Genomic DNA, 14,486 nt, shown 5'->3' on the forward strand with positions numbered 1-14,486 from the left:
GGACTTGATCTCCTGACCCTGAGATCATGACCTGAGCAGAAATAAAAGAGTTGGACGCTTAACCGACTGAGCCACCCAGGTGCCCCTGCATTTTTATAATTTTAATCAAAAATTATCTGAGGCTTATCAACTAGAGTCATTAGCCCATAAGAATATGGCCCATAAGAATAAGTCAGCATAGCCCATCTGGTGCAGTAGTGCCCCATGCAGCATAATTTGCTCTCTGTATACCTCTCAGGTTAAATTATACAATTAGAAAATTGCATGCTTCCCCAGCAGTTGTTCTAGAAATGCACTGGGTGGGGAGGTTTTAGTCATCAGCATCCTTGGTGTTTATTGTCTTTTTTCAGCTGTCTAATCCATAGGGAAGCTTAACAAATCAAGAACCCGATTCCTAGTTTTAAGATCTAGCTTTCCTACATAGCTCAGTTCTTGAGGCAGTTTCCTCCTAAATTTCTTAGGGGGGTTGTCTGGTTCCTTGGAACAGTAGAACATCTAGTTCAACATAGTGCAACAGTGCAAGGTGGTGGGGACAGGGAGTAATTTATCATAAAGTTTGTAAATCACCTGCTTCCTCAAGAGACTGGCCTCCATCACATCGGAATTCATGGTGTCATTACTATTTGAGGAACCTTCTTTCTTGGTGGGGTGATGACCTGGGGCTTTTTGAAAAAACAGTTTGGACGTAGCTACAGGTGAAAGCCCCCCAAGGAACACCCCTTTGTTGGAGAACAGGAGTTTGTTTGACCCTTCATTATCTCCCTTCACATACTCACCGGTGAGTTGTCATCCAACAGCTAGTGATGTGGTAGTTCCAAAATTAGGAGAAGCTATTGAAGACAAATGTTTAAAAAAACAAAAGACAGAAAGAAAAACAAAATAATCATAGGTAATACAAGTCATAGATACAAACCATACCTGAATCCTGAAATAAGTAAAGAATGAGCCCACACCAAACTCATACTTCCACTCATTTCTGACATTGATTTTTTAAGCAGTATGTCAGTTAGGTGGCCTGATATTTGCAAGACAGTGCCCAGGGATAGCTGGACAAACAAATTTTAGGGCAAGTAATTTTCATACCATGGATCCTTTTTTTTGAAATGCCAGTACTCTGGGAATTAGTAATATAAGTCCCTAGCAGCTTAGTGAAGGAATGTAGATACTTCAGCAGCAACCAGAGGATAGCTAGAAAAGAACGAACTCTCTTTTGCATGATTTAGGGGTGAGGGTAGAGGTCGTAATGTCAGGAAGTAAAGCGTCCTGGCACTTTTCTAGTTTTATGATTTTTTTTAACCTATAAATGTATTATATATAATAAGAGAACTAGAAGTTCTGTGATAGCCCTTGATTTCTTATACTCACTCTTCAGAATTCAAAGTAAATGAACCTGAAGAACCCATGTAAATAGCATTTTTTAAATTATAAAGCTACCAAAAACATTCCTGGCCCTCTCATTTCTATACAAATGTTTTTCAGTGTTGTTGCCACAAAAGTTAACATTAAAAACTTAAATTATCATCACTCTTGAAGATATATCCATTTGAAGTTGTCCTGTTCTCAATGACTACAATCTTATTTGCACTTACTCATTTAGTACCTCATTTACTTTGAGAGATTATTAAATCATAACAATTTGGTTTGGATATCAGTCTTTTGTTGTTGACTTTTTTAAAAAAAAATATTAATTTGAGAAAAAGCAAGAGCAGGGAGAGGAGCAGAGCGGGAGGGAGAGGGACAAGCAGAATCTGCACTGTGTGCAGAGCCCCCCCATCAGGCTCCATCCCAGGACCCCGAGACCATGACCCTAGCCAAAACCAAGAGTCTGACGTTCAACCAGACCGAACCACCCAGGCACCCCTGTTGTTGACTTTTGAGACTAGGTCTCCCTGTGTCTGCCTGAGGGTAAAGCACTTTAAAGCTCGCTTCAGAACACATTTGCTTTTGACAGGTGTGATGCATAAGAATACTTAGGAGTTGGTATAGAGATACTTGTTTAAAGCTGTAACATCAGACATTAGGCATATAGTCCCTTTTCTTCTGCTGGAAAACATTTTCTTGCAACTATTCTAGATCATATTTCTGACTGGAACAAAATGCAGCAATTCTGGATGCTTAGGTGTTGAAGAGCAAGCCCTGTGAAATGAGAATTGTGTTTATGTTCAGTGTACTCTGAAAAGCCTCAGAGATTGGCCAGACTTTTACTTAGTTCATACGATCGGTTCAGGAATTAAATGTGCAGAAATCTGTATTGGATATTTCTTGAAGTCTTAGGGTTTTTATTATGGTTTTTGTGTACTTGTTGGGTAATAAAAGAGAGTTTCAGAACTTGTGGAAAAACATTCCCCACTCATCATCCAGTAGTTCATTTTTATATAATTCCCTGAATGTGTGTACTATGTAACGTGCATGCCGTGTGACATGAACTTTTCACTTTTGAAAATAATGAGTTTAGTTTTTTTATTATCTCTATTTGATTATAAAAGTATTATTTGAAATTCCTTTGGCAGAGGGACATTTCTGATCTTTCAACTTATTGTGTCTTCTGGCTCTTGCTCATAGTGCATTGTTTCTTCGTAACATCTTATAAATTTGTTCCATGAATTCCTCTTCAGCAAAACTTTGCTGGATGTACACTGTGGGCAGGTCATCCCAAAGCAGGTTTGTGTTTGCTTTATTTACCACGTCTTGAGGAAAACATTAGCTAGACCTTAATCTAAGTTTAATGTCCTAAATCTTTCATATTCCAAACAACTGTGAAGGCATTCCCTGTGGATACTATTTTTCAGGATGACAACAGTCCCTTCCCATCTAGGTGAAACCAAGTGTCCTTCCTTGTCTTTACTCTGTGTTGGTTCACTGGTTTATTTTGTTCTCTTTTATTGTTCTGGCTACCTTTTCCCTGAGGCTGTCACTCTGTTTGGAGTCTCAGGGCTTTTTGTGAGAACCTCAATTCCAAGTCCTCACTTCGCTGGGATCCAAGATCTTTGTCTCCCATGTTGATATTAAAATGTAAGCTCCTTGCTTTTAGAGACTGGCAGAGCATCCCACATCCCCGGTAGTGTAGTGACTACGGTAGTGGCAGCAACTCACCTTGTTCATGTGACTTCCAGGAGTTTCCCTTATATTCTTGGAAGCTCAGCTAAGGTTGAGGATGGTTCCCAGATTCTGTAGGTTGCAAGATGAAAGATCTACTTCTCAAATGGAGGTACGTTTGTATGTTTTGGGAGTGTTAATAAAATACTGATCCATACGGCCAGTAACATTGCTGTTCTCTCTTTTGGTTTTGATTCACTTGAGTATAAAAAGAGCAGAGTTTAGCTCAGGAAAATATGTTTTAATAATAATCCTTGATTTATTTTCACCTGTGAGAATATTCACAGTACCTTAAAAGAAAGAAAACATAAGCATAAAAGCAGAGAAATAAAAGCCTTTCAGTTTGGGTAGACTAACCTGAGTCTCATGTTGTAAAACCATGATCTGAAGGTCAGCAGCAGGAATTAGAAATCTGAAATTTATTCTTGCCCTTGCTTAACTTACACCTTCTAAGAAATATTTGAAACATCCCTGGAATATTTAGTTTCTGTGGCTAAAAACAGATCACCTGTGATTTGATGTCCCACAAGCCTAATCCCTCCCTTAATCTACGCCCTTACAATTTAATTTCTCATGTTCCTCTAGAGAAAATATGTTCTTATTTATTTATTTATTTTTTTTTAAGATTTTTTTTTTTTTTTTAATTTGACAGAGAGAGACACAGCGAGAGAGGGAACACAAGCAGGGGGAGAGGGAGAGGGAGAAGCAGGCTCCCCGCAGAGCAGGGAGCCCGATGTGGGACTCGATCCCAGGACCCTGGGATCATGACCCGAGCCGAAGGCAGTCGCTCAACCAACTGAGCCACCCAGGCGCCTCTGTTCTTTTTTTTTAATTAAAGATTTTATTTATTCATTTGAGAGAGAGAAGAGAGAGAGAGAGCACGAGCAGTAGGGGGAGGGGCAGAAGGAGAGAGAGAAGCAGACTCCCCGCCAAGCAGGGAGCCCCATGCTGCGCTCCATCCCAGGACCCTGGGATCATGACCTGAGCTGAAGGCAGAAGCTTAACCAACTGAGCCACCCAGACGCCCCTAGAGAAAATATGTTCTGAAACCTTATGTGCGGGACTTCTTACATGTTCCTGGTTCCATGTTAACTATGAAAATCAATAGAGCAGTTTTTAAAAGAAGGGCTTTTGGCTTTTGGCTCCCTTTTTCAGAGGCTTGAGTTTGAGTGATCCTTAGGAATAAATAAATTAAAATGATTGACTTTCTTCACCTTATTTATAAAAATACTTGAAACAAAGCTGCCTAGAAAGTACATTTCTGCTGTGATTCCTACTTTGTTTCTCTTCACGGTGAAATCTAAAGCATTCTCTGGAAAATACTGGGGTGGGTCAAGTTCTTTTATTTATTTATTCATTCATTCATTCATTTGGGAGAGAGCAAGCAAGAGTGTGAGCCAGTGGTGGGGGTCAGAGGGAGATGTGGACTCCCCACTGAGCAGGGTGCCCAACGCAGGGCTCCATCCTGGGACTCGATCATGATCTGAGCTGAAGGCAGACATTTAACTGACTGAGCCACCCAGGTGCCCCTCAAGTTCTTTTTATTCTGCAGAATGAACCCAGACACCTAATGGTGTAACGTACTAACAGATTGAAGTGCCACGCCTTCTGGCAAGCCCCTTGTACAATCCCTCATCTTCATATGATATACATTTTCCTACTATTTATAGTAGTTCATTTCTTTGCAACATGAGTCTCAAAAGTTTCATTCGTTGGATATTAATGAACTTAGTCATACGTACCTCCATGAATAGGCATGGATTCTTTGTTCAGAATTCAGCCCACTTTTCCCCAGACTTACTAATTTACTTTCAAAAGAAACCATTGTGCTTACCTCCTTCCAGACAGAGTAATCCAGACAGCTTTGGGGATTGCTATTCTCTGTCAGGCAAAAGAAAGCGCTCTCTCCAGGAAAACCTAGTCTTGCTAACAGTGTTTTCTTCTTCCAGTGCTGATCTCCACCTTGCACACAGCAGTCTTGAGAACGGTTTCTAATTTTCTTTGACAAGAAAATTTTCCTTACAAGTGCAAAAAAGGGTCCCAAATACATTTTCTTCAATATATATCTTTTCTCTATTTACTGTTGCTGTATTAGTACTTGCTAATTTTGTTGCAATCATAATAAAGTGTTACTTTTTAAATTTTTACAGAGCCTTTTCTCAGGCATTAATCTTATGATTTAAGCAATTATTCCTGGTATAGAATTGTTCTATTTGGCTGATACAAAAAATAAGCCATGCAGTGTCAAATTGGGTTTCTCAGAGTCATAGGAAGAATTACAACTCGAGCCTTCCTTTACCTCACATTTCTGTTATTTTTTTTCTTTTTTTTTAAAGATTTTATTTATTTATTTGTCAGAGAGAGAGCACAAGCAGGAGGAATGGCAGGCAGAGGGAGAAGCAGGCTCCCTGCTGAGCGGGGATCCCGATACGGGACTCCATCCCAGGAACCTGGGATCATGACCTGAGCCGAAGGCAGCTACTTAACCAGCTGAGCCACCCAGGCATCCCACTGTTATTTTTTCTAACATGCTTTCCATATTACTATAAAGTTCTTTGAATATTTTTGGGATTTAGGGGCTGGTGACCCATGTTCAGAAGGAGATGTGGAAGCCCACCTGTTTCAACTATACAAATAGTTAATGAGGGCCTACTATGAGTCAGTCGTTCTGGGCACTCAAGGTTTCTAAGAATTGAGGAATCCAAAAGATCTCTGCCCTTGTAGTATGTTAGAAAGTTTTTTTTGTTTTGTTTTATTTTTTTAAGACTTTATTTTTAAGTAATCTCTGCACCCAACGTGGGGCCAGAACCCACAATCCCGAGATCAAGAGTCGCATGCTACACCAACTGAGCCGGCCTGGTGCCCCATATGTTAGAATGGTTTAAGTGATATAAAAATAACCACGTAGGGAAAGGAATGTTGGAAAGGCAGCAGGTTTTAGTGTTTAAATAACATAATCAGAGTTGTAGTCTTCAAGGAGTATGAGATTTAAGCAGAGGTGGAAGAGAATGATTATCTGAGCTATCCTCTTATGAAAATCTGTGGTTTTCCTACCACCTTTTCCTTTTGAGAAACATAAGTTAGGTGTACCCCATCTTCTCTATTCCTAAATTCCAGTAGGCAGAGTACTAGTGGATAATACCTGCCACTGTGAATGTAGATTTATCTACCAATTCATGCTCTCTGCCCAGTCATTCCTATATGACTTGCCTTTTATAAAATCCTATACTCAGACCAACCCTCCTCACCCTCAGCAGATGACCTTGTGTCTTTGTGTAGACTATTGAGTGCGTTAAGTATGCCTTTTTTAACCTTCTGCTGGAGCTACCAACCTGACCCCATCCAAACTTTCTTTTTTTTAAAAGAATTTATTTATTTGACAGGCAGTGAGAGAGGGAATACAAGCAGGGAGAGTGGGAGAGGGAAAAGCAGGCTCTCTGCAGAGCAGGGAGCCTGATGTGGGGCTCAATCCCAGGACCCTGGGATCACGACCCGAGCTGAAGGCAGACACTTAACGACTTAGACACCCAGGCGCCCTTCCATCCAGACTTTCATCGGAGTCTCTTAGTTGTTCCTTACAGTCTCCTATATATTCACTGCCTTCCCATAGACTTCTTTGTCATTGTAAATCTGCTGAAGTTTATCTCATAGTGAAAACACACCCTCAATCCTACACATCCATTTAGCTGTCATTGAAATTCTCTTCCTTGTCCCATCCAGGCTTCCCAAGAATAGTTAATCATTTCTGCTACTTCTCTGTTCACTCTCAACTAACATCATCTGCTTTTTGCTCCCAGCATGCTATCTTACGGTCTTTTTACCAAATGTAACACTGCTTATTGCTCTCTTCTTTTTTTTTTTTTCTTTAGTAGGATTTATTGCATATAATTTCTTTGCAGTTAAATTCACTCCCTTTAGCATTCATTTTTGTGAATTTTTTTTTTAAAGATTTTACTTATTTGACAAAGAGACGGCGAGAGAGAAAACACAAGCAGGGGTAGTGGGAAAGGGAGAAGCAGGCCTCCCGCTGAGCAGGGAGCCCGATGCAGGGCTCGATCCCAGGACCCTGAGATCATGACTTGAGCCAAAGGCAGTCACTTAACCAACTGAGCCACCAAGGCGCCCCTCATTTCTGTGAATTTTGACAGACACATAAAGTCATGTAATCACTACCAAAGTCAAAATATAGAACAGTTCCATCACCAAAGACAATTCCCTTGTATTTGGGTCATGTTCTAATTCTGTTATCATTCAACACATTCTTCACGGTTGATTTCATCTACCCTGCTGGTAGATGACTTCCAAATTTTTATCTCCATACTCACCTTCTCTTCTGAGTTTCTGTCTTCCATTTCCTGTTGCCTGTCATATATCTCCATTTGGAAATCCCAGAGCCATCTCGGATTTAACATGTCCACTATAGCACTAATCACCTAGTTCCCTAAACCTGTTTTTTTTTTTTTAATGTTATGTTAATCACCATACATTACATCATTAGTTTTTGATGTAGTGTTCCATGATTCATTGTTTGTGTATAACACCCAGTGCTCCATGCAGAATGTGCCCTCTTTAATACCCATCACCAGGCTAACCCATTCCCTCCAACGCCCTCCGCTCTAGAACCCTCAGTTTGTTTTTCAGAGTCCATTGTCTCTCATGGTTCATCTCCCCCTCCGATTTCCCCCCCCTTCATTCTTCCCCTCCTGCTATCTTCTTCTTCTTTTTTTTTTTAAACATATAATGTATTACTTGTTTCAGAGGTACAGATCTGTGATTCAACAGTCTTGCACAATTCACAGCGCTCACCATAGCACATCCCCAGTGTCTATCACCCAGTCACCCCATCCCTCCCACCCCCCACCACTCCAGCAACCCTCAGTTTGTTTCCTGAGATTAAGAATTCCTTATATCAGTGAGGTCATATGATACATGTCTTTCTCTGATTGACTTATTTCAATAAGCTCAGCATAACACCCTCCAGTTCCATCCATGTCGTTGCAAATGGCAAGATTTCATTCCTTTTGATGGCTGCGTAATATTCCATTGTGTATATATACCACATCTTCTTTATCCATTCATCTGTCGATGGACATCTTGGCTCTTTCTACAGTTTGGCTATTGTGGACATTGCTGCTATAAACATCGGGGTGCACGTACCCCTTCGGAACCCTACATTTGTATCTTTGGGGTAAATACCCAGTAGTGCAATTGCTGGATCATATGGTAGCTCTATTTTCAACTTTTTGAAGAACCTCCATACTGTTTTCCAGAGTGGCTGCACCAGCTTGCATTCCCACCAACAGTGTAGGAGGGTTCCCCTTTCTCCACATCCTTGCCAACATCTGTCATTTCCTGACTTGTTAATTTTAGCCATTCTGACTGGTGTGAGGTGATATCTCATTGACCTAAACCTGTTCTTTATCTCAGTTAATGGCACTGGCTTTACATAAGCTAAAATCCTAAAGCCACTGTTGATGGACTTATTCCTTGAGTTACTCATCTTTTGTGTATAATCATTTAACAAGGTTCTCTGATTTTTACCTGATGTGGTTGTTGAATTTGTCCCTTCCTCTCCTTTTCCTGCTCTCACTGCCTTAGGACCTCTCATGTCCCTGGCATGTCCAGTTTTGCCCCCCTTCATGTTCATTCTCCACCAGGCAGTACCTCTTTAAAATAGAGATCTGACTTTACCACTCCTTTTTCATATCTCTGCTTAAACCCTTTAGGATGTTGAGTGGTATTCGGGGGCATTCACCTTCAAAACAAACTCTACCCTTCTACTTTTTACTACAAGATCTTGTTATATTTAGTTATAGTAACAATCTTCTGTATATATATGCATAGGATCTGTATGTTACTTTTTGTGTATTTGGTTAATCTCAACACTGAAAGTATTGTCAGTCAAGATCAAGACAATAGAGTCAGACACTCCTGCACCTTAGCCTTTCCCCTGTCTGTCTCTGTGACCATGGGCAAGTTTCTTAACCTCTGAGTTTGTTTTCTCATCCAGAATTTGAAGATGATAATTGTATTTGCTTCATAAAATTCTAAGAAACATAAAATGTGATATATGTAAAGCACTTAGCACAGTGTCTGACACATGATAAGCACTCTGTAAATGTTAAATATTAATATTTCTATATTCAGCTAGTATTTGGGGACCAAATGTTCCCTTTGAACTATACTAATATTACACAGAATAAATGGGTGTCGTTATCACTGTCCTTAGGAATTTATGTTCCAAAGAAGAGAAGCTCAACAAGATGATACCATCTCAGAAGTTCTTAATTAAATCTTGAGCATGGAATGGTAGAAAGTCCTTCACCGTAGTCCCTATGTGTGCATAAATTTGATTAGAGGCTTTTGTGCCCATTATATCATATCATTTAACCTTCACAATGGCCAGTCACCTCTCATGGTAACCTCTGCTGTCATTTGGAAGGGAGGAGGTATGCTTAGAACAGTGAATTTTACCAGGATAATCTGTATTATTGAAAAGCTTTAGGCATGCATTTAGGGAGAGGATACTAATAACATTAACTTCCTATTTAGGACAGGAATAGAAAATTAGGAAGAAAAGCAGAGAGAGAAAAAGGAATGGGAAAAAAATGAATAGAATAGCCCCAAATTGGAAACAACCTAAAAGCCCATCAACTGATGAATGTATAAACAAATAGGATGTGTGTGCATATATAATATGGAATATTATTCTGCCATGAAAAGGCATGATGTACGGATACATGCTACAACATGGATAAACCTTGAAAACATCAAGCTAAGTGAAAAAAGTCACAAAAGACCACATATCGTATGATTCTGTTTATGTGAAACGTCCAGAATAGGGAAATTCTTTGAGACACAAAGTAGAATCATAGTTGTCAGAGGTGAGGAGATGGGGAGGGAGTACTAATGGGTATAGGCTTTCTTTTGGGGATGATGAAAATGTCTGAAGTTAGATAGTGGTGATGGTCACACAACTCTGAATATGCTGTTGTGAGATAATAGAAAATACATATATTTATTTTAAAGAGTTTATTTATTTGAGAGACAGAGTGAGCAAGAGAGAGAGCGCACGAGCAGGAACACAGAGAGAGGGAGAAGCAGACTCCTCTGCTGAGCAGGGAGCCTGACATGGAGCTCAATCCCAGGACCCTGGGATCGTGACCTGAGCTGAAGGCAGACGCTTAACTGACGGAGCCACCCAGGCACTCCAATAGAAAATATATATTGCTCTCTGTCACTCCTTACTGGCACAGAGCTCCTAAAACCCGTGTAATTTACTAAGTGATAAGAACACTAGGAGCATCTCTTGTTCGAATGTTGGTCTTTTACCTCCATCGATGACACAGGGCTCCTAAAAGCCTTGTAAATTTCTAAGTGATAGCACTAAGATTGTCTTGATCTACTGAGGTGACTCTAGGTAGGCTCTTAGATGGCTCCTGGATGGCTCCTGGATGGAGGCTGGTAACCAGAAAGACCAAATCATTGGAAGTTTGGAATTTTCAGCCCCATCCCCCATCCTAGAGAGAAGAAAGGGACTGCATATGGAATTAGCATTTGATCATACCTATGTGAGGGAGCCTCCATAGAGTCTCAAGGATAGGGGGTTCAGAGAGCTTCGAGTCCGGCAACCATGTACACACCAGTAACGAGTAATGTACTCCAACTCCAGGGACGGAAGCTTCTGCACTTGAGACCCTCCCAGACCTTGCCCTGTTTATTTATATCTCTTCATCTGTCTGTTCATCTGTTCATTTATGTCTTTTAATAAACTGGTAAATGCAAGTACATGTTTCCCTGAGTTCTGTGAGCTGTTCTAGGAAATTCATCGAACCTGAGGAGAGGGTGGTCATTGGAGCTTCTGAGCTATACTGGTCGGCCACCTGGGCTTTCGACTGGCATCTGAAGTAGGAGTGAGGAGAACAGTCTTGTGGAACTGAGCCCTAACCTGTGGGATCTGACATCCTCAGGTTGATAGTGTTTGAATTGAGTTAATTTGTAGGACACCCAGTTGATGTCATGGAGAATTGCTTGTTATGGAGGGGAAAACCCCATATATTTGATGACAAGAAGTGTCAGAAGCAAAGTGTTCCAAGTGGTAAACGAAACACACAATAGGAAATAACTGAGTTTTTCCCTACAAAGGGAAGTGGAAAGACTGGAGTTTTTCCATTACACCTATAAACAACTGAATTGTATATTTTAAAAAGGTGAACTTTGTAGTATGTTAACTATTTCTCAATAAAGCTACTATTTAAAAAAAAATGAATAGTAGGACTTTGAGTGGTTGTGTCACCAGCATATATAAGGATCTGTCAGAGGCGTCAGCCTTAGAATTTAATGCTAAAAACCCTGAAGCTAGAAATGAATCCAGTTAGGGAAGTTATAGCTTAGAAATATAGGAAATAGATTTCAACAAAAACATCATAATCAACAGTACCAGACGTGGAGGAATGTTGGGGTACAACCCAAAACATTGTCTTTTGATGTATTTTATGTCTGAGCTATGAATTATTTTTACTCTATCTTATTGTTTTGCTAGTAGCTATGTCTTACCTGAGTGTTCTCAGCTAGGTAGCAAATGCACCACTGTAATAGCCATTCTAGGGGCATTGTTTGATGTCACAAATATGGAACACCTGACTGGGCTGTGAGAGCAATGTCAGTATTTATGGATGAAACACATAAGACATCTGTGTTTTAGAAGTAATGATTCTGCATTTCCTTAGTTCTTAGTTAGCTTAGTTCTTGTATATTTTTGCCTCAATTGAGCCACTCTGGGTAAATCCTCCCACAGCTTGACCTTTCTTGCCCTTCCAGCTGTCCATCCCATTCTTTATCCATCGACCTGTTCAATCCCCTTGCCTTTCTAGTCCGTTTCAGAGACTAGCAGATTATTACCCCAGCTATCACAGCTCTTTCTGCTTTGAGACTTTTCTTGGAAACTCTCTAGTAAAGTCTTCTAGAGAAAATAGTTTCTGGATATATCTATCCAAGAGTTGTTTAGACAGTTGTTGTTTCAAAGGTCTAAGATCCAGACTCTCGGGTTAGCCTTCAGCTAAGGCTCTGTGTTGATCCTCATTTCTCCCTAATTTTACTTTGTTTTGGCCAGTCCTTCACACCTGTTTGGTAGGTGCCAATTCCTACGTTGTTGCCTTGATGCTCTCTTCTCAGCCTACAACATACTAAAGAACCTGTTGACAATTTTTTCAGTATGGCTGTCTTCACAAAATTTTCTATTCTGATAATTCCTCGACTCTTAACACCTAAATATAATTCTGTCAGTTCACAATATTTGGGAACTCCATGATCTTACAGAGAGACAGATGTGTAAATCTAGGATGGGTAAGGTGAGGAAATGAGGAAGTACATCTGTTAGGATGTGTTTTAATACTCATAGTGGCTCCTCCAGATTAAGGCTTCAGTAGTCTTGGGCACTTTGCAAAGCACTGGCAATGTGGTCTCACTGATGATCAAATGGGAGGGTGTTTTTTTTTATCCATTTTCTTGCATATTCAGGGCAATGAGCCTTAGTGTTGTATTTAGAGGTGAAAAGCATTTAGTAAACAGAAAGATAGCTACTTGTGTTGAAGTCTATTGTCTAATTATCTATTTGTGCTGTAGTGATTGACATTTCTTCATCTGTGCTGTACTTACCTTCAATTGTAGTCTACTTTGATTATGGTAGCGATGATACAAAAGCATTTGTTAAAATGCAAAAATGCCTAGGTTAATGCAGAAAGAGCAGTAAAATACAATACAGACACTTAGAAAATATGCTGATGGTCTCATTGGAGTCATCTTTGCTCTTACTGCTGACAGAATTGCATATGCACTGTCCTCTGACTTTTGGGAACAGATCTTTTCCTTAAAGTCACTTTGCCATTTTATTTTCCTCATGACGTGACATACTATGCCATATTGGTGACAGACAAACTGTTCTTCACACTACCCTCCCTTGTTTAACTCTACATCCTCTCATGCTACAAAACAAAAGACTTATTAACCAAAATGTAAATGAAGTTGGAATTCAGAGGAGAAGGTGCAGGAACAAGCCAGAGTTAAGAGGCAGGGTGTTGTATTGGGAAGACAAGGGCTGTTCAGTTACATCTGTGTTTTAATTGTAGCTCCAGCCTTTACTGTTTCTGGGGTTGGGGCAATTGAGTTAACCTGTCTGTATTTCAGTTTTCTCATCTCCGAAATGGAAATAATATAATACTTCCTATCGCACAGAAGGAGACTGAACCAGTGTTTATTGTTGTAGACAGAGACATTAACTTTGGATTGAATTTTGCTTGCAGGGCATTTATTCATTAACAGATTTTCAGTGAGCATCTACTGTGGTGGGTTAGGTGCTATATTAAATGGTGGATATACAAAGGAGACCAATAAGATGCAGTCTTTATCCTCCAAGGGTTCAAACTCTAATATTGGATTCTTAACTTGTGTCCATGCCTTTGATTGTGTAGAATAGCAAAGACACATTAAGTGTGTTGGTAAAAATTTTTAGTGCTGGTGGGGCAGGAAATGGTCCTGCAAGGTAGAAGGTAAATTCGTAGCTTGGATATGCTTCAGAAACTACAGAAACGTGTGGTCTTAAAGATTGTGAAGTAGATGATTGCTAGTAGTGGATTTATTCTCATCCAAGTGAATCCATTTTATTTTTTTAAGTTTTATTTATTTAAGTAATCTCTACACCTAGCATGGAGCTCAAACTCATGACCCCTAGATCAAGAGTTGCATACTCTATTGACCAAGCCAGCCAGTCTCCCCCAAGTGAATCCATTTAAATATCTTTGGATCTTAAAGTTCCACATTCATAAGTTTTTGAGTCATTATCAAAAAAGAAGACTTTTCCTTGCCTTAATTTCAGAATAATTAAATGCATGTTTTCTTTCATGGTTTTTGTGTTGATATTGTTTGTAAAAACAACACATATTCATTAGACAGTATTCATTATAAAATTTTGAATTGTGCCTTGGCAAAAAGAAACAGGACAGTGGGTATGTAAAAGGTTAACCTGTCTGCAGAGTACCTGTGAGTTAAAAAAAGGAAAAAAAGCAACAATCTAATAGAAGATTGAGTAAATAATAAAAATAAAAATTCATAGAAAAGAATAGCCCCCCATAAAAAAGAAAGAAAACAAAAGATGCCCATCCATTATTGAATGGGAAATACCATTTTTTAGCTATAATATCAAGTACCTGTGAGAAGGGAGGAAATACAACACTCATGTATTTGTACAAGAGTTACTTTTACCGTTCTGGAACTAAATCTGGCAAGAAAGTAGTAAAATCTCTTTCAAGAGGAATTGTACATACCTACTCTGGAATATTGTACAGCTAATACATGAATGAGATAGAACTATGTGATAACCTGGAGAGATTTTC

General features: G+C 39.6%; 1 protein-coding gene across 21 annotated transcripts in view; it reads left to right on the forward strand.

Annotated features, from left to right (window-relative positions):
- Positions 1 to 14,486, forward strand: part of EIF4G3 (eukaryotic translation initiation factor 4 gamma 3) — a 338,664-nt gene that overhangs the window by 226,086 nt on the left and 98,092 nt on the right. The gene's annotated exons all lie outside the window — the stretch shown is intronic.

This window comes from Mirounga angustirostris, unplaced genomic scaffold (assembly GCF_029215605.1).
Source record: "Mirounga angustirostris isolate CCGP_5_RB_7025 unplaced genomic scaffold, mMirAng1.0.hap1 SCAF_4, whole genome shotgun sequence".
Classification (NCBI taxonomy): Eukaryota; Metazoa; Chordata; class Mammalia; order Carnivora; family Phocidae; genus Mirounga; species Mirounga angustirostris.